This window comes from Notamacropus eugenii, chromosome 6, assembly GCF_028372415.1.
Source record: "Notamacropus eugenii isolate mMacEug1 chromosome 6, mMacEug1.pri_v2, whole genome shotgun sequence".
Lineage (NCBI taxonomy): Eukaryota > Metazoa > Chordata > Mammalia > Diprotodontia > Macropodidae > Notamacropus > Notamacropus eugenii.
Window position 1 is genome coordinate 16,786,639 of NC_092877.1, and position 19,577 is coordinate 16,806,215.

Consider the following 19,577-nt stretch of genomic DNA (forward strand, 5'->3'; position numbering starts at 1 on the left):
TTTTTAGAAAGTCACAAGAAGTAGAAATTCACAATAGTGCAATCGTCTCTTTTGGATTCTGTTGTATAAATGGAAATGTTCAAATGTGTGTTTAGTTCAGAATTTTAAAAACCAGAATCACCTCCAATCAATCAATCAATAAGTATTTATTTAGTGACGACTACGTACTGGCCACTATGCTAGGTAAGGGGGATAAACAGACAATGAGGCATCATCAGAGATGACAGCTACCATTTATATGGTGTTTAATATGTGCCAGAGACTGTGCTAAGCGCTTTACAATTATTTCATTTGAATCTCAAAACAATTGTGGGAGGTAGGCGTTGTTATTAACCCCATTTTACAGATGAGGAAATTAACCCAGGTTCACATATCTACCCAGTTTCTGAAGCTGGATTTGAACTCAGGTCTTCCTAACTCCAAGCCTGGCACTCTATCCACAGAGCCACCTAGCTAAGGTTCACTAGCATATGGAAACCTCCTACAGCAATGGGTAGAGATTGAAACTCTCTCCCAAAGCAGCATCATGAACCATTAACAAAAAAATCACGTTTCTAAGATGCTATTTTAAGGTTTCATAAATCAATTTCTTCATAATCACTGGGCAAAAAATTTGTTTATTATTCTCATCATTTTACAGACTAGGAAAATGAGGCTTAGAGAAAGAATCAATGGGTGGCTCAAAAGCCATACACCTAGTCACAGAAGCCAAGATTGGGACTCAGGGCCTTTTGACTCCAAATACAAGTGTTCTGTTCATCAGACTGAGCCAAGTAATATTGAAAATCACTTAGTAAGTGCCTACTATGTCCCAGACAATCTTGGTAAGAGCTGGGTAAAAACAGTCTCTACCCACAAGAAGATTCCTCTCTAAAAGGTGAGACAACATGCAGATAACTGTTCCGATAAGATACCTACAGGATAAACTGAAGATAAGAAGAGAAAGCACTAGCTTTAAGGGGTATGGAAGCTTTAAGGAGCTAAGGAGGTGGAGATGAGAGTAGAGAGAGTTCCAGGCAAGGGAGGAGCAGGAAAAAGCCATTGAAAATGGCTTGAGTCAGAGACAGTGTCATGCATATGGGAACACCAGCATCCCTGGAAGGCAGAGCACATGAGAGGGAGGAAGGCATACAAAGACTGGAAGGATAAGAAGGGGCAGAAGACAGTAGATTTGATCCTGAAAGTAACAGAGCCAATGAAGCTGATTGAGTGGGTGGGGTGGGGCCAATCAGGGAAAGGGTGATGTGGTCAGACCTGCACTTAGGAAGATCCCTTAACAGCTCAGTGCAAGAGGGGTTGGAGGGGGGAAAGATAGGAAGCAACAGCACTTAATAAGAGTAGGGACATAATAAATGCTTGTTTACTTGACTTGACATGAATATTGAAAGACCTCAAAGAAGAGTGGCTAGAGGACCTGCCAGGAAGCTGGTTTCAAAGTCCCACTTCCAATGCAATATCGACAGTGACCCATAGATATCAAGCACCATTGGTAAAGGAAGTCTCCTAGACGAATTAGAATAACAAAAGCACCCCCATTTTACAGATAAGGAAACCGAGGCTGGAAAAAAAGGTTAAGTGACTTGCCCAAGATCACACAGTCACAAAATGTCTGAGACAGAATTCAAACTCTGGTCTTTTTAACTTCAACTCCAGCACTCCACCTACTTTGTTGCTTAGGTCACACAGGTCCACTCCCTAGGATCGTAGTTATTATCATCATCTCCAGTTCTGGGTTCTTCTATGGCCCAAAGAACTGAGACCACCTTTGAGTAAACTTTTATGCTTGATAATAACTTCACGCTACCCCACAACAGAATGAATTTTCTTCTCTTGCAGTTAAAAACAATAGCCCAGAAAGGAGAAGCAAAAAACAGATAAAGTGCTTACTCTCAGGATCCAACCTATTGGTTTCTCCAAGTAGCATCCCTGACACTCCAATTCCCAAGGGCAGCTCCCTGAGTTGACCACAGAGACACTGGGATCAGAAAATCTCAGAATCTTGTAGGATCTTCTCTGATCCTGGACCTCCTCTCCTCCTCCCAGAGTCAAGATGGCCCCTTTCCCAAGGGCTGAAAGATAGGCTGGTCTATTAGGTGAGGCCCAAACAAAGCTTCACACCATTATGGTATTAGTATAGGGGTGTGACTCATTCACTTAGGATGTGGACAAACCTATTCTAGTCACACAAAGAAAATGGAGCTCAAGGCAAAGGGAAGACCCCTTATAATGCAATTCAACCAACTCAATTTAAAAAAGCTTATTAAGCACTTACTGTTTACAAAATCCGAAGAAGATTTGACCACAGAACAAAGCAGAATCTTTGACACTTTTGGTTCCTAAGTTTGGTCATCAATAAGCATTTATTAAATTTGTACTTTAAGAATCTGGGGATTCAAAGAAAGATACAAGAAGATTCCTGTCCTCAGGGACCATTCCAATGGTGGAGAGAACATGCAAACAACTATGTACATCCAAGGTACATGCACCACCCTACGAGGGATGGTGACAGCTTCTCCCGGGAATTATTCAGAGAGTAATTTACTAGTTGAAGTATAGAAAGAAGCCACATGTTCACACCCTGGGCCTCTAAGTCACCTTCTTAAGTAGGCTTCAAAGCACCTTTCCTGATCCCCCACATCGTCAATGCATTCTCTTCTAAAATTATATGATATTTATTTAATTAGATTCAACCAGTCAATGGGCACATAATAAGCTGTCAATAGACGCTTATTGAATTACACTCTAAGTAGTGCTGGGCTGGGTTCCGAGAAACTGGGTTCAAATTCCATCTCTGATCCCTTTGGCTAGGTGACCACTGAATTTCAGGGAGCCTTGGAGAGCTCTCCAAGACTCTCAATTATTGACTAGCTACTGTGGGGGGTTCCAAACCTCCTGAATAAATCACAGGTCCTTGACTCTAGAGCTAAACTTGGCCAAAGACTGACTTTTGTCCACATTTTCTTTCCCAGACCTAACGCTGACTTGCTTAGAGTAAATGCTAAATAAATGATTACTAGTTAATTGAATCAAAGTCGAGATCCAAAAGGGCCACGGAGAGATTCTGGATGGGCCAAAGTGACCGCAGGGGAAGGTACAAGCCATTATTAAGCACCTACTATGTGCCAGGCACAGTGCTAAGGCTACACTAGGGATACGAAGAAAGACAAAAACACAAACACCTGTTCTCTTTCCTGGAGGAGCTCACATTCTTTTCAGGGAGATAACAAGTAAGTAGTTATGTGCGTACAAGATACATATATAGTGCCTGCCATGGCTTCCTTCAAATCTGTTCTGCAAGAAATCTTTCCCAGGCCGCTTTAGTACCTCCCCTCTGACACTCTCTCTCCAATATATTCTGTATATATCTTATTTTTTATTCACTTTTTAGACATACCTGACTCTTCATGACTCCCTTTGGGGTTTTCTTGGCAAAGATCCTGGAGTGGTTTGTCATTTCTTTCTCCAGCTCATTTTACAGATGAGGAAACTGAGTCAAAACAAGGTGAAGTGACTTGTCCAGGGTCACCCAGCTAGTAAGTGTCTGAGGCCAGATTTGAGCTCAAGTCTTCCTGACTCCAGGCCCACCACTGCATCCACTCGGCCATCTCGCTGCCCTAAACTAAACACACTTATCTTATTTATACATTCTTTCTTGTATGTCATCACTATCATTAGACTGAACTCAGGAGCAGGTATCCTATTTTTCCCTTTCTTTGTATTCCCAGCACTTAGTCTAGTGCCTGGCATATAGTAGGGCCTTAATAAATGCTAACTGACTACAAATGGAACACATTACCAAACCAAAGCTTTTACAAGAAACCCCCAGAGTGGCCACCAAAGAATTCTTGCCAACTTATGAGGTAAGACTGAGAGGCTGGAAGAGTCCATGTTTTCTGCTGGTATCCATGAAATATCAGGAGAATTAGAGGAAGGGTCTCCAGCTTGTGAAGTGGTTCCCAGTTGGGGGACTCTAGTGAGCTCCTATCTGCACAGTGTGCCTATATCCATCAAAGCACTGGAATTATGGGATGGAGTATTTATCTTCATTGGGAGGACTGTTGTTTGGGCAACATTTTAGCTGGAGAGCCAACAGGGCAAGGTACTGAGGGTGGTGAAGGGCTTGGAGGTCATGACATATGAGCCTTGGTTGAAGCAGCTGGGAAAAGTTAGCCTGAAAAAGAGCAGACTGTTGGGAGACAGAATAGTCAAGTATATAAAGAATTGTTAAAAGGAGGAGGGAGCTGACCAGATGGCAGAGGTAGAAACAGAAAGAAGTGGCAGAAAGGCAAATTTAATTTAGTTTTGATGTCAGGGAAAACTTCCCACCAATTGGAAGATTCCCAGAGCAGAATGGGTTCCCTCAGAAGGCCCTGTAGGCTGGCTCTCTCTGTCTGTGTGTGTGTGTCATGTTCTCTCCCTCTCTCTCTCATTCTCTCATGCTCTTTCTCTCCTTCCATATCTCAGAGAAAGAGAGAGAGAGAGAGAGAGAGAGAGAGAGAGACAGACAGACAGACAGACAGACAGACAGACAGACAGACAGACAGAGAGACAGAGAGAGGAGAAAGAAAGACAACAGGGACAGAGAGAGAGTAGGGCTTCAAAGGTGTTCAGAGCTTGTTCAAAGAAAGTCTTTACTGAAAGCCCTCTTGGACTCCGCAGGGGCTAAGAGCCCTTCCAACTAGAATCCACTGGTTCTTTGATTATGTAGATAGAGCACAAATACGCCCAAGGTTCCATCCCCAGAATGTGAGACCTGGATCTGCATGAACTTTTTAAGAGCACCTTCAGGCAAGAAGTTTCTTATTCTGTCTCCAAGGAGTTTGCTGTAGTAGCTGGGTAGCCATTCCAAAGGTATTATTCAATTGATCAATAAACATTTCTTTAGCACTTAATACAGCTTAGTATGGGCAGCTGGGTGGCCCAGTGGATTTGGGGCCTGACCTGGAGTCAGGAAGACTCATATGCCTGAATTCAATCTGGCCTTAGGCACTTACTAGCTGTGTGACCCTGGGCAAGTCACTTCACCCTGTTTGCCTCAGTTTCTTCATCTGTAAAATGACTCGGAGAAGGAAATGACAACCCCTCCAGTATCTCTGCCAAGGAAACCCCCAAGTAATATCAGGAAGAGTGAGACCTGACTAAAATGACTAAAAATCATTGCTTAGTTAGGCCTCTAGGTGGTAAGTCTGACACAGCACTGGACCTAGAGTCAGAAACACCTGAGTTCAAATTTGACCTCAGATGCTGAGTGACCCTGAGCAAGTCATTTTACCTGTTTCAGTTTCTTCACCTGTAAAATGCATCTAACTGATAGCACCTGTCTCCCAAGGTTGCTCTAAGGATGACATGAGACGTTATTTGTAAAGCACTACGTCAACCTTAAAACTCGAGCTACTGCTATAGTTAGTTCATCGTTGTTGGTCAGTCGTGGTGTTCTCTTCATGCCTCCATAGGGGGTTTTTTGGGCAAAGGTACTGAAGTGGTTTGCCATTTCCTTCTCCATTTACAGATGAGAAAACTGAGGTAGACAAGGTTAAGTGTCTTGCCCAGGGTCTCACAGCTACTAAGTCTCTGAGGCTGGATTTGAACTCAGGTCCTCCTCTCTCCAGACTTGGCACTCTATTTGCTATGCCACCTAGCTGCTAGGTTCAAATCCCACCTGAGACGACTGTCAAGCTGTGTGAGCCTGGACAAGTCACTCAACCACTCTTGGTCCCCTCAGTTTTCCTCATATATGAAATGGAGATAATAATAACACCCACTTCACAGTGTTGTTATCAGGACTAAAGGAAATAATATATGTAATGCATGAAATAATATGCACAAAGAGCTTTGCAAACTTTAAAGCATTGTATAAAATCTGTGTATTGTTGTTATGTGCCAGGCACTGGGCCAGGTGCTGTGGTGAGTCAGAGGTTCAAGGGAAATGGTTCCTGCCCTTGGGGGGGGGGGGGGGATCCAGGGGCTGAGACAGCAAGTCCAGGTCCATACAAGACACCTGCAAAGTAATGGATGTGGTGACTGAGGCCTGGCATCTGAGGAAGGTGGAGAGAGGAGATCAGAATGGGATCTCTAGCTGTTCATACCCGACCTGGGAAGAGACTGTAATAGATGGAGGTGAGAACCCATGCAAAAGTTATGAGGTGGGAAATGGAGTCACTGTGCTTGGTTGGCAGGCATTTGATTAGTGGGCACAGGAGGGGTTTGATACATTTATTCTCTCAGAACCCACTGACCTCCCTGGAAATGAGCATGCTTTCCTGAAGGGTACCCCCTTCAGATTTAGCTAATGGCCTCAGCCAAGGCATCCAGGGACAGGAAAGTCGAGAAATGCTACTTCTATCACTCCAAAACTCCCAAGCTATAAGCCACTGGCTTTGATTTGCTGCCAGTGAGATGAAATGCCTAGTTGGAGTAGAAGGGGAGGAGAGAGAAGGGTCCTCTCATAACAGTGCCTTATATCTTGAATTCAAATACTAAGGAAAATCCTTGGAAAAATGGAAGTCCAGGCTCTGGAGGGCAAAAAAACCCAAACCAAACCATGTGAGTCCAGTCAGCCAACACAAGAGCCTGGGCCCCTATAAAACCACCAACAAAAATAGAATTGTGGTTAGGTGCTAGTGAAATCCATTTTCAAAGGAGCTATTTTACAGGCTGTCTCATTTAAAATGAGGCCAATTAAAAAGCTGGGGGCCTCTTTAAATGGGCCACCCTATACGTTCCTGATGACAGGGTTGCCCTGTGCCAGTGGACATCTGAGGTATCATTTCAAGAGGGCTTGCTTGCACACCCTATGATACACCCCCCTCTGCTGCCTGAGGGGTCTGCCTCCACTTTCTGGCACATCTGACAAAATGGCAGCACCTTTGTAAGGATCTAGGCAAGACAAATGTTTGGCCTCCTGTAGCCAAAGGCTGTATGATTGAACTTGGAACATTTAGGCTTGGGTGGGGGAAGCGTTAATTAAGCTCTTACTGTATGCCAGACACTGGGCTGAGGCAACGAAAACAAGAAACTAACTTTAGAACAACTTTGTAACAACTGGGGCTTTTTCCCCTTTTTTTACTCACTGACTTAAGTCTTAAGCTATAAATAATAGGAGGGACGGATTATAAAGGAAATAATAAAAGATCCCAAAAGTCTCCCCCTAAGGCCAGGAGATAATACATTTATTCCAGTCCTCTCTTCCATTTCATTCTCAGGCAAGCCCATACTGAGCAGGATTTGGTTAGTAAAGGGAGTGAGGAGGGGGGTTGGAAGGGAACACAGGAGCCCCCTGGTCTAACCTGGAGCTGAACATAAATTCCCCTCGCCCCTCCCCACGAATATACCTGATCCAGGCGTCATCCAGCCATTGCCTGAAGACCTCCAATATCTCTCCAGGTTGTTAGCTTGTTTCATTTCTACATCAAACCTCAGGGAGCACTTCTCAATTTTCACTCATTCTCTCCCAAGTCTGCTTATGTTTTTACCCTGATTCCCATATCTAAGATACTGGGTATTAGAAAGGCATGGAGCTAACTCGATGTATCTCAAGGTGGAAGCCAAAAGCTTTCCTTGGGCTGTTTGCTTAGCCATCCATTGATGTATTTTGGAGTTTCACTGATGGCTTTTTTTTCAAATTTTTGTTAACATGTTTCACTTTTTATCACATTCGCTTCTGAACGTATCCCTGCTCCCCCACCCCTACCCAGTAAGCCATTGCTGTAAGCCAAGAATTTTTAAAAAACAATTCAGCAAAGCTAATAAATCAATCTACACTGTCGGAGGATAGACACAATTATGTATTTTTCTAACGTCCTCCACTTTCTGAATTACCCCTCCCCCACTCTCCTCCTATCCATCCTGATGCCCCACCCCCAAGGAGCCTTCCAAGGGTAAGAAAGAAAAGCCATTAAGTAAAACAAAAAAAATAATATAGCTACTGAAACTGACAGCTTATCCACCCCTCCACACCCACAGGCTAGCACCGAGGACCGGGGTGGATCGGGGACAGGATCATCCCTGGGACCAACATAGGTTCTCATAGCTGCACAGACTAAAACTCGTGAATTCACCCATCTCCCTTCCACCCCATTAAACGTTCATTTAAAAAAAGTCGGGGAAGACTATTAGTCTCATAGCATCTGAGCTTTGGAGGCATCACTCACCTTGGCCTCAGCCTACAGCGACCTCAAATAAAACCTGAAAGGTCAACGATCGACCTGCAGCGACCCGAGACTCCTACCACAACACAATCACAGACTAGAGAGCTTCGTAGGGACCACAGAGATCATGTATTCCAGCCTACAACTCCGGCAGAATCGTCGCTTGGCTCAGGGCTGAGTGGGGGGGTCTCCAGATACTAAGATGCTCAGTCAAGATGCCAGAGGATAGTTTAATTGAAGCTTCAGGCAGGTCTTAGTGGGGAGGCCTTAGAATCAAGAAAACCTGTCAGAGGAATCCTGCTACTGACCCTGGGCAACTCAAGCTCTCCAAGCCTTAGTCTCACCATCTGTGAAATGGGGATAAAATCCCTCCCAGGGTAGTTATAAAGATCCAATGGGATAGTAACAGATATAAAGTGGTTTGTAAACCTTAAAGGGCCACATAAATGTGAGTTATTGTTATTTATCCATTGTTTTGACTTGTCCTATACACAAAGTCATATGATTTTATTACATATTATACTACACAAGTACCTTACTTGGTGAGCTGGCTGTTCCCCTCCCCCCCCTCTCTGCCATGTCATGTCCTGGATGCCTTGGGATCCTACAATCAGAGATCTAGGACTGTAAGGAATCTCAGGCTCAGAGAAGTCCCATCCCATGTCCAAATCCAGCCTAAGAATCCCCTCAACTCCTCCCCCACCATGAGAAGCACTTTATGTTTGCAATAACGAGCTTTTTCTTTTTTTTAAGCCAAGAAGGAAGCTTTCAATTGGCTTGTTTGCCTATATCACAGAGCCCCACAATGGCAAAGAAGAGAAGTTTGCAACAAGTCATCTTAGAGCCAACAAATCCACGGAAAGCTCCTAGCTAGAAGGGCAGGAGAGAGAATGCACATCCAAGTAGAGATTGCATCTGAGTCTTAAAACCATGACTGCTCTGTATTCTTCCAGGAGACCCTCCACCTTTACCCCAAAGGAGTTTTTGAAAATCACCCCTTCTTGGAATGATTTAAACAAATACCACTGTCTAAGGGCAGAAGGGTGGACTAGATGACTTCACTATGCCCCATTAGATCCTGCCTTTCTATTTTTCTTACTGCAACTGGAACTAAATTGAACCCTGTACTTAAGAATCAGTTTCCAGAGAAAACAAATCGAAGGAGTGGATAGGTCACTAGGATCCAAGCCATTACTTGGCTTTCTTTGTGCCCTTTGACCCAAAGCCTCACAATTCTGAACTGAAACTGGTCCTGCTTTCCAATTTGCCATTGGTTACCTACAATTTGTTGTGTGATCTTGGATACATAACTTAACCTTTCTGGGTTGGACTAAGGCCCCTCTAGTTCTATCATCCTATGATCCCATGACCTTGGGGGGGATTACTTTAATCTCCCCTTATCTTTATTTTGTTCTCAGTAGGGCTTGGTATAAATACCTGTCCCAGTCCCTCCACTGGCTTACAAGGCAGTTTTGAAGATGGATTAGATAAAGTCTGGAAATTAATGGGAGCTCCTTGCAATGTACTATAAAGACAAGACTGAACGATTACGATTGCTCCAACCAAATGGCAAGTTAAGATAACTTACAGAACACTCTGTCCCTCCAAGATATTCACAGTTCCTTCTTATACTCTCCCGAATCACTGAATCTCAGAAGCAACCTTTGAGGCCATGTCTTCCAACCTGTGTCAATAGAAATGTCTGTCCTGCTCAACGAAAGGTCATCAGAGGCCTTTGGCTCCAAGACCTCCCATCAAGAACTCACTACCTCAAAAAACAGCCCCTTCCACTTTGACATGACTTTACCTTTTAGACTTTTTCCTTATGTGGCTGAGGTTTCTTTTTTTTCCTTGTGGCGCTGAGGTTTTTTTTTCCTCTATATGTTTATCGACCTGCAACCCCTGCCCATTATTCCTAGATCTCTTCTCTGGGGCCTTCAAAAATCACCCCGTAACAGCTGTTTGCTTCTCTGTGCAGTACAGTGCCAAACCTAGGAGTTAACCCCTGGCTTGTGTTTATGAATTCAAAGAACCTCAATTAAGTTTGGGGACCACTGTTGTTTCCCCATTAGCCAGTAGTCCTATGGATGCCATTTTGGTCTAGCTCATCTTTGAAACAACCCTCCCGTGGCAGTTGTTCATCCATCAACAAATGTTTCTTTATCACCTACTGTGTGTTAGCTAATATGCTCTCCTATCTCAAATAACTTTCTATTTACTGATCCGTGGGCATATTATATCCCTTGACAGCCCTAGTCAGTAGAATACAAGTTCTTTGAGGGCAGAGTCTGTTTCTTTTAATGTTTTAACTAGAAACATGTCTTCCATACAACAGATACTCAATAAGTATTTCTTGGATTAAATGCAATTGAATCAGATTCCCTAGAGATTTTATAACCTTTCATAATGATATTTCTCAGAATCTCGAAGCCCTTTGCAACCAGGAGAATTCTTTCTACTAGCTAACCTAAAGCTTTTCTGCTGTAAATTAGATCCTACCCTCAATTACTCAAATCCTTGTTTCCCTGGTCAATTCCTCTTTCAGAGGATACCATAGAAGTAGAATACAGCCCCTCAAGGGCTCCACATTATATAACCTTTCATGGGCTTACAGGCTATTTCTAAATACATCTCCCTTCTCATGCCCCACCATACACAAACAATCACAAATAAGCCTCTATCCTAAAGGGGTCCAGTTCCTGCATTCAATTTTTTTTCGATTTTTTTTCTTAACAAGTTCAAAGGTATCTCCTCTCTAAATCTTTCATAGATTCAGAGCTAAAAGAGATCTAATGGGTCACCTTGTCTAGTCCCCTCATTTTACAGATGAAGAAACTGAGGCCCAGAGACACTGACTTGCTCAAAGTCATAAAGGTAGTAAGTGGACAAACTAGAATTCAGACTCAGAATCTCCAAATCTGAGACAATCTTTCCATAGCACCAGCACCATTCGGACAGTAACTACAATCGGACTGAACTCAAGACTCATGAGTCCACCTGCACCACCTTAAAACACACAGCTCCAAAGAGGTCACTCTGTGTAGTATCTATCACCTAGTAAATAATAAATAAAAAGCTTAATAAATTCTTGTGTAATTACTAACCAAAGTTCCAGCACGTTAAACCTTTTGGAAATCCTGCCTGGAGCATTCTTCTTGCCTACAAGTGACCAACCCTAACATCCCTCTTGTCCTGTGCTGAAACCTGACTGTATATTACCAACACCTGGGATCCAGAACCAAGAAGCTCGATGCCTTGGGAAGGCTTCAAGACCTACTGAGTCACTGCTCTACACCCCATCATCAACAACACTGTCCCTTCATAAGGTAAACAAAAGACTAGCCAGTCCAACCTCCCGCAATATGGTAGGATTCTTTGCCCTCATCTGCTCCCCTCTTACCCCCACAACCCCAATAATGAGGTTTTTTTAGATTACCTCTCTTTCCCCATTCCACCTGTTTCTTTTGGCTGTGTAACCCCATCTCCAGCATAAAGTGAAAAAAAAGGAAGTTTGGATCACTTCATTGCCCTGTGCCCTACCTTCTTTCCCATTTCCAGGTATTTACTACCATCAAGCCACAACAAGGCTCTGCTGGCTGCTGTCTCCCTACAGAAAGTTCCCAAATCAGGAAAATTACAAACAGGAGCCACCTCTAGGGCACAGGACCATAGGCTAAGAGCAGGGCAGCTGATTAGCAAGCCTGGAGCTGTTTATTTCCTAACCTAGGCAGGTGGCTGCAACAGAAGGTCAAGGGTAGAAACTTTCATGCACTCAACAGTCAAATCCACTCCTCTGAGACCCAAGCAGGGATTCTGAACCTGCTCTGTGTTCTAGGTTCCTTGGTAGTCTAGCACAGTTTATCAACCTCTTCTCAGAAAAATGACTTTAAATGAATTTAAAAATATATAAAGGAAACCAATTACATTGAACAGAAGTTAAAAGAAAGTTCATGAACTCCAGACTAAGAACTCTTGTTCTAGTGAAAAATCCCATTTAGTGAGAACGGGGGAGGCAGCCAACCAAAGGTAAGCTGGGTTTCATTTTCTGCCCCAACCGACATCAGGGAGGGAGAGTGGCCAAAGATCTCAGTTTCTCAGCTGTCTGGCTCCAGCCAGACTGTCCCCGCCAGAGTACACAGGCTTCTCTCCTCACTCAGGTATTAACAATTCAACATTGAAAAAAAGAGAGAGAGAAACCAAAAAAGAAAAAAACAAAAACCAACCCAACCCAACTTACCTCATTTAACTAAGGATTCTGTTGGGAAATCCAATAGCAGGGTCTGATGAGGAAGCTGGGGAGAGGGAAACAGACTAGCTCCTAGAGGTGATGGCCAATCTTAGTGGGGTGTTAGGTTCTATCACTTCCCAGCCCTCATAAGACTGAAGATGAATGCATAGGACATTAATTTTAAATCATTTTGTAGGATGTTAAGCAATAGGCCACCAACCGGGAATTCCCTAAGTCACTTCCCCCTCTCCTGATTGGCTGCGAGGGCCTTAATACAGTAAAATAAAGGACAGCCAACATGGGCTCATTTGCATGTGGAGCTCACTCTTCAGTATTCAGCCAAAACAGGTCTGACCAGGTTATGACTGTCTCGAGAAAGAGAAGCGACCTGTTAATGGATGAAGAATTGATCTGGCAGTTACTGTTCTTTCCAGCCTGGAGGCTCACTCTGAAGGCTCAGGATCCCAGAGCCTCCGTCGGAAGGGACCCCCAGACAGAGGCCAGCTGGCCCGACCTGGACTTGGTCAGGAATCCCCTACAACATCCACATCCAGGGGATTTTTTTTCCTGGAAGACGTGGGAGGAGGGGAATCCTAGGACAGTAGACTGAGAGCTGAGAGTGACCTTAGGGGTCAACTAGTTCAACCCCTTCATTTTTCCAGCTGAGGAAACCAAGGCACAAGTAAGGTCACAGCCATTAAGTTTGTGAAGGGGACCAGAGCTGTCATATATATGGAGCAGGTGCTCCTAATTGTTTTCATTTTATACAGTTTATAACTTTATTCTGAGAAGGTTTTACCAGAGTGCCGTAAGGGTCTCTCTCTCTCTCTCTCTCTCTCTCTCTCACACACACACACACACACACACACACACACACACACACACACACACACACACAGACACACATACACATTAAGAACCCCTGATTTGGAGCTAAATGGGACCCAAGAAATGGTCTAATCTAGACACCTCTGACACATGAGGCAGTGAGAGAGAGAGAAAGGTGAGTGACCTACCTGGGATCATACAGGCAGTATATGTCTGCAGGTCTTTGTGACTCCAAGTCCCACACACTTGTTTGATCCAGTTAGGAGCAGCCCATTCTATTTTCTGCTTGTTAAGAAGTTAACCCTTTCCATTCACCACTGAACACCTTCCCCCATCCCAGGTTGTCTCTGGGGCCAAGCAGAACAAGTGAGACCCCTCTGTTTCCCGAATACCTTCCCTATACTCAAAAGTCTATGATGAACCTCCCCAGTTCTCTTCTCCCAGCTAAGCACCTTCAGTCCCTTGACTCAGTTCTAGCTTGGTGTGATCACTCACCATCCACAGCTCACCCTCTTCTTGATATGCTATAGCCTGGCAGTGTCTCCTTCCAACATGGCTGCCAGAAATGGACATTATACTCCAGAGGTCATCAAACTCAGGTAGCGGACAGAGGAGGTGTCACTTCCCTTGATTTTTGTAGCCTAAGATCACATTACTATCTGAGGGCTATTAAGTCACACTACTCATGGCATATAAATTGAGTTCTCAATCTACTAAGATCCTCAGATCTTTTTTTTTTTCCCCATATGACTTCTTGTCTCAGATGATTTAGGTTAGATGCAAGGGAAAAATTCCTAAAGAGCTGACTTCCCCTGTCTTTCACCTCTGGAAGATTTGACATTTTGCTTCAGGTTAAGAAAAACAACAGCAGCCACCAGAATTTCCCCTTTCTCTCAAAAAAAAAAAAAAAAAGGTGTGTGGGGGGGAATCAAGGGAGTAGTCTATAAGGTTGACTATTATAAATACACAAATTAAAAATAAAGGTCATGTGAAGAAAGACACTGTCAGCATCCAGGGAAAGAGCTAATAAATGAAGTATATATATAGAATAATTTCACATATATTTATATCTATCTACATATATATGTATACACATATACATGTACACACACACATATATCCCTATTTGTGTCTAAAGGTAAGCCATCTGTAAGTAGGACAGGGTGAGAGAGGGAAGAAAACAAGGGAAAAACAGACATTTACATGTTAAGTGTTGTCTATTTGGAGGAAACAGCAAGTTGCACACTGTGGATTTACAGTTTCATGTGCATTCTTCTGTTTTTATTGTACTGTTACGGAAATATTTGTTTTGTTTCCTAAATTGAAAAGAAAATATTTTTTTAATTGAGAAAAATCAATTCTAGAAAAAATCATTTTGATAAGATATTGTGTGTTAGCTCCGGGTTTTCCACACCTGGAATGCACGCTCTCTCCTCCCTTCCCCTCCAGTCATAGAATCCTTTCTCTTCAAGGCTCAACTCAAAGACTCCCTCCTACAAGCAGCCTTTCTGGATTTACCCTCCAGACCAACTAGGAGCCCCCTCCCTTCCAAAGTGACTATTTATTCTCCCTATAATTGTTCTGTATATTCTAACCTCTAGCCTTGTTACCTCCTGAATTCGAATACAAAATCCCTGAGGGCAAGGATTGTTTTAGCCTTTCTATTTGCATCCCAAGCACCTATTATCCTGCCCAAGCACTTGGTGGACTCTTTATGCGATTCTAAATGACTGTCTCTCTTCTGACCTTCCATTTCTGACCCTCTAGAGGCTATGTAAATTGATATAACAGACAACCTAACTGTTCCCTGGGGATCTTTTTTCCAGAACTGGAAGGAGCCTCTTTTTACAGATGAGGAAACTGAGGGCCAGAGAGTGGACAGGTCAGATCCTCAGCAAGCATCAGAACCAGGATTCAAACTCAAGACCCAAGACTCTACTTCCATTGCTATTTCCACTTTGCCACTCCATAATCAAATTGCTTTTCTCATTATCTTAAGCACTAACCCTCTTTGGCACTGCTCTTTGGCATTCTTAATTAAAAAGCCAAGCACTGGTTGGACTCAATGAAAATCAGTTCCTTTGAGGCTTAGAATCACTCCCTTCAGGTCCGTGAGTGACAGTGGGTGGAGGAGAGGGGAACTTGGGAGGGAATCACCCATCACCATTAGTTAATAAGGAACAGTCAACTCTCAACTATGTAGAAGCTGATCATCCAGTTTGTGGATTATCCAAGTCTCTGGTTTCCTCCTGCCATCTGCCTGACCATATAACTATTTATTTGCACCCTCCCCCAGTGGATGTCCAGGAGACAGAAAACAGTCTGCTTTCTTTCCCAGAGGAATCTCTGCTTTTGGTTAGTAATACCTCTAAAAGATATAGCCAGGAAAGAGATGACCAAGTAAGGTCTAGGGAAAATAGGGATTTCAACTCTCCATCGTCGTCTGCTGGATTTCTTCATCAACTCCCTGGGAGTAGGGATTGTATCACTCTTTGTATTTGTGTAGCCAATCCTCACTTGACCCTTAGGGTCCCCGAAGCCCTTAAATCCCCTCAGGGCTCTAGGATTAGCCTCAAGGAGTTGAATGGTTATCTTTCTAGTGTGGTAGATCATGAGCCCCCAAAGGCATGGTCAACTTTTCTTCCTGGAATTTTGAAGGGATCACCATCCAATTTGTCCTTCGCTCATAAGGCAGAAACAGCCAACAACTCTTCTAGGGATGCACTAGGATGCTCGTGAGAAAATGGGAAATGACTACTCCAGTTCATCCAAGGGCATATTGTATTTGATCGATTGGTTGACTGAGACTTGTTCTGGTCTTGTTAAAGTGTCTGGGCATCTCTTGCCACTTAAACTGGGGGGGGGGGGAAGTTTCCTGCATTGAAATTTTGATGACAAAATATTGTATCATGTATCTTTATGGTATTGTATTGTAAACAAGTAATTATACACACATATTCCTGCCAAAGCATGTTGTACTTTCTGTCAATGGGTGACGCCCTGACCTGCCAACACTTGCTTGTTAAGACCTGTTGATGGACTTGACCACTGATTGATTATAACTTGCATTTTGTGTGTTTATTTTGAAAACAATCTAATCACTACAACTTTGACTCTGTTACACAATAGAAGAAACATGTATGAATGGTTTTTCAAAATTCTCTTCTCTTCTTTCCTTATGCTTCCACCATCCTCTTATTTTTACTCAACACCCCCCAATTTCACCTGAGATTACCACCAACCCCCTGGATCCTTCCAGCACCTCTCAAGGGGCGGTATCACCATTTTAGTAACTCTGTTCTAGAGGTTGACCACTAACCAAAGCAGAGATTCCTCTTGGAAAGAAAGCAGACTGTTTTCTGTCTCCTGGACACCCATTGGGGAAGCGTATTAATAGATAGTAATATGGTCAGGCAGATTAGCAGGAGGAAACCAGGGACTGGGACAATCCATAAAGTGTATTACTTGGATAATACACAAACTGAGGTGAGGTAATCAATCCCATTCTTTTATTTGTTTCCTCAGAGCCTAGCATACAGCAGGCACTTAATAAATGTTTGCTGATTGGTTCCTCATTACCAGACAGTAGTGGGGAATTAACTTTGCTTACATCATTAGTCTCCATATCTTTAATCTTTCCCATCTACAACCTATCCTGTACACAGCTACAAAAATAATCTTCCAAGAGCACAATCCTATCCATGTCACTTACTTCCTCAAAAACTATCAATGGCTCCCTATTGCCCCTAGATTAAAATGCAAATAAACATTTGAGGCTCCCTACAACCTGGCCCCAACCCGCCTTTCCAGCCCCATTTTAACTTGACTTCCCTTCTTTTATTCTATATTCTAGGCAAACTGAATGACTACCTGTTTCCCAGTTGCTCCTGCCTCCATATTTGCACAGGCTGCCTCTGGTACCTAGAAAGCACTGCCTGCTCAGACTCCTTTTTCTAAACCCTTATCAACTTTGAAGGATCAACTCCTGTCAGCTTCCATTCTGAGAAGCTTTCCCTGATCTCAGAGACAGAGAAGGAGGAGATGAGAAAAGTCCTGAATTTGAAACTAAGACCCAGTTTGAAGGGCTGATATGGCTACTTCTAATGGTACGTCCAAATCTCTGTTACCTCCAGCAACTACTGGACCACCCCTGGATCCCTCCTACAGTCTTTCTGTATATAAGATCCATCTTGCCTCCATGAAGGCACTCAGATTCAATCTGACCAGCTTGTCAATACAAGCATCACAGATTCCTTAAGAGTCTAGCCAATGCTGAGATTTCTTAAGAGTCTATCCAATATGGTGGATCTTTAATAAACTTTGTATTTCTTTGGCTGAAAGAAGACTTGGGTCAAATTAATTTAGGCAACTCCCATGTATCACTATTTCAGGGGTCCCAGCACCCTTAAACCTCAACAATTTCCCTAAGGTCTCAATTTATTCATCTCTAAAATATTCTCACCTACCTCAAAATTTCAGAGAGCATTTTATCCAGCTCTGTCCTTCCTATCTATCCAGGTACCTGTAATATTTATAATTATCCAGGTACCTGTGGGACACTTTTCATGGTCCAAATAGCTCTGTCAGAGCAGAAACCACCATTGTTTTATCCCTAGTCTTAGCACAATGCATCACCCTTGGGGTAGAGAGAGGGAGCCTGTTGATTTCATTGGCACAGAGAACCCTGGTGAAGAAATTCCCTCTGCCTACAGAGATTTAGCAGAGTATCTTAGAGAACTCCCGGGGAAACTGAGAAATTAATTGATTTGCCCCAAGGTTACTCAGCCAATATATGTCCAAAAAGAAATCTGAACCTAGTTCTTCCTGACTTCAGGGTTGTTCTCTTTCTCTGCACCTAGTGAGTGCTTAAATATTGAACTGAACCACAAATCCCTCTGCCCGGGAGTATACTCAAGCTAGCTGCAGCCAGCTTAAAGAGCCATTGTTAAATTCAGTGGGAGCATTTGCAGTTTGATTTATTGCTTTGGTGACTGTCTGGACTTAAGAAATTGATGTAGAAAATATTAATGATACAAATTTAACTTAAAAGTGTGCCTCCCTTTGTTAAACATTTACTAGCAGCCCCCCTGCATCCACCCATAGAGATGTGTTAAAAAAGGTAAGCTGCTTCCAGAGAGGACCATGGCCCCAGCTGTTTGGGGGCTCTGTGTCTAGCTGAAGTTCCCATAAATGGCAGGCTTTGATACCGCACCCATATTCAGACACTGATTACTTTCCTTTTTCCTGGGAGGGTAAATAGTCTTTTCCCTCTCTCTGGAATGGAGCATCTGGTTTTCATAACAATAAATGCTTAAGACTTTAGAAACCATGCAATTATTGTGAGTTTAGACCAGAGGGGCTCCAATGGATTAATCGGGCAATAGCCTCACTCCCCTATCAGATGTGTGACCCTGGAAAAGTCACTTCTCTCAGACTCAATTGCTTCATCTGTAAAATGGGGATAATATCAGCACCAACCTCCCAGGGCTGTTGTAAAGAACAAATGAGATCATTTTTATAAAGTGCTTTGCAAACCATTATATAAGGGCTAGTGTTACGTAATAATAATAATAACTAACATTTGTATCATGCCCATGTTCCAGGCTCTGCACTAAGTGCTTAGTCCCAGCCCATCTAGATCCCACATCCACCCTTCATAACCCGTCTCTGCCGGCCTCTTTCCCCAATTCCCCTTAAGTCCCTCCCCCAATGCTAGAAATTCTCTCCATCCACCTTGACATGATGACATAATAGCCTTAGCCAAGCTGATTCAATTTGATTCGATTCAATTCAACAAACATTTATTAAAGGCCTATTAAATCCAAGGGTAGCTAGGTGACACAGTGGACAGAATGCTGGGCCTGTAGTGAGGAAAACTCATCTTCCCAAGTTCAAAATCTGTCCTCAGACACTTCCTAGCTGTGTGACCCTGGGCAAGTCACTTAACTCTGTTTGCTTTATTTTCTTCATCTGTAAAATGAGCTGGAGAAGGACATGGCAAAGCACTCCACTATCTTTGCCAAGGAAACCCCAAAAGAGGTCACGAAGGGTTGGACATGACTAATAATGACTGCACAACATCAAAAATTAAGTCCAAGAACATCTGGGCTCAAGTTTAGATTCAGACACATCTTGGCTGGGTGACCCTGGACCAAATCGTATACATTTCTCAGACGTAGATAAGTGAAGATGCCCATTTATAGAGAAAGCTTCTCACTGGGAGCTCCCCACCATCCCTGGACCACACCTCCTGCCTGGCAGATCCCTAGCCTGGACCAGCCTCTCTGGCTCACTTCAGCAGGCACCCCCCTCCTCACTCCCAGCTTTTCCTCACTCCTCCTCATCCCTCCATGCTTCATCCTCCAGGCACCTTT

At 43.4% G+C, this 19,577-nt stretch overlaps 1 protein-coding gene and 1 long non-coding RNA gene across 3 annotated transcripts in view; one reads left to right on the forward strand and one right to left on the reverse strand.

Annotated features, from left to right (window-relative positions):
• Positions 1-12,562, reverse strand: part of EHF (ETS homologous factor) — a 66,544-nt gene extending 53,982 nt beyond the window's left edge. The window contains exon 1 of one of the 2 annotated variants that reach the window (XM_072619174.1): positions 12,385-12,562. The gene's annotated coding sequence lies outside the window, so the exon portion shown is untranslated. The remainder of the gene's footprint in view (positions 1-12,384) is intronic. The other variant, XM_072619175.1, reaches the window with a different exon arrangement.
• Positions 6,007-17,527, forward strand: LOC140510473 (uncharacterized). Its single transcript, XR_011969242.1, has 3 exons — positions 6,007-6,117; positions 8,901-11,473; positions 17,057-17,527. It is a non-coding gene; the product is annotated as an uncharacterized lncRNA (long non-coding RNA).
• The last annotated feature ends 2,050 nt before the right edge of the window (positions 17,528-19,577 follow it).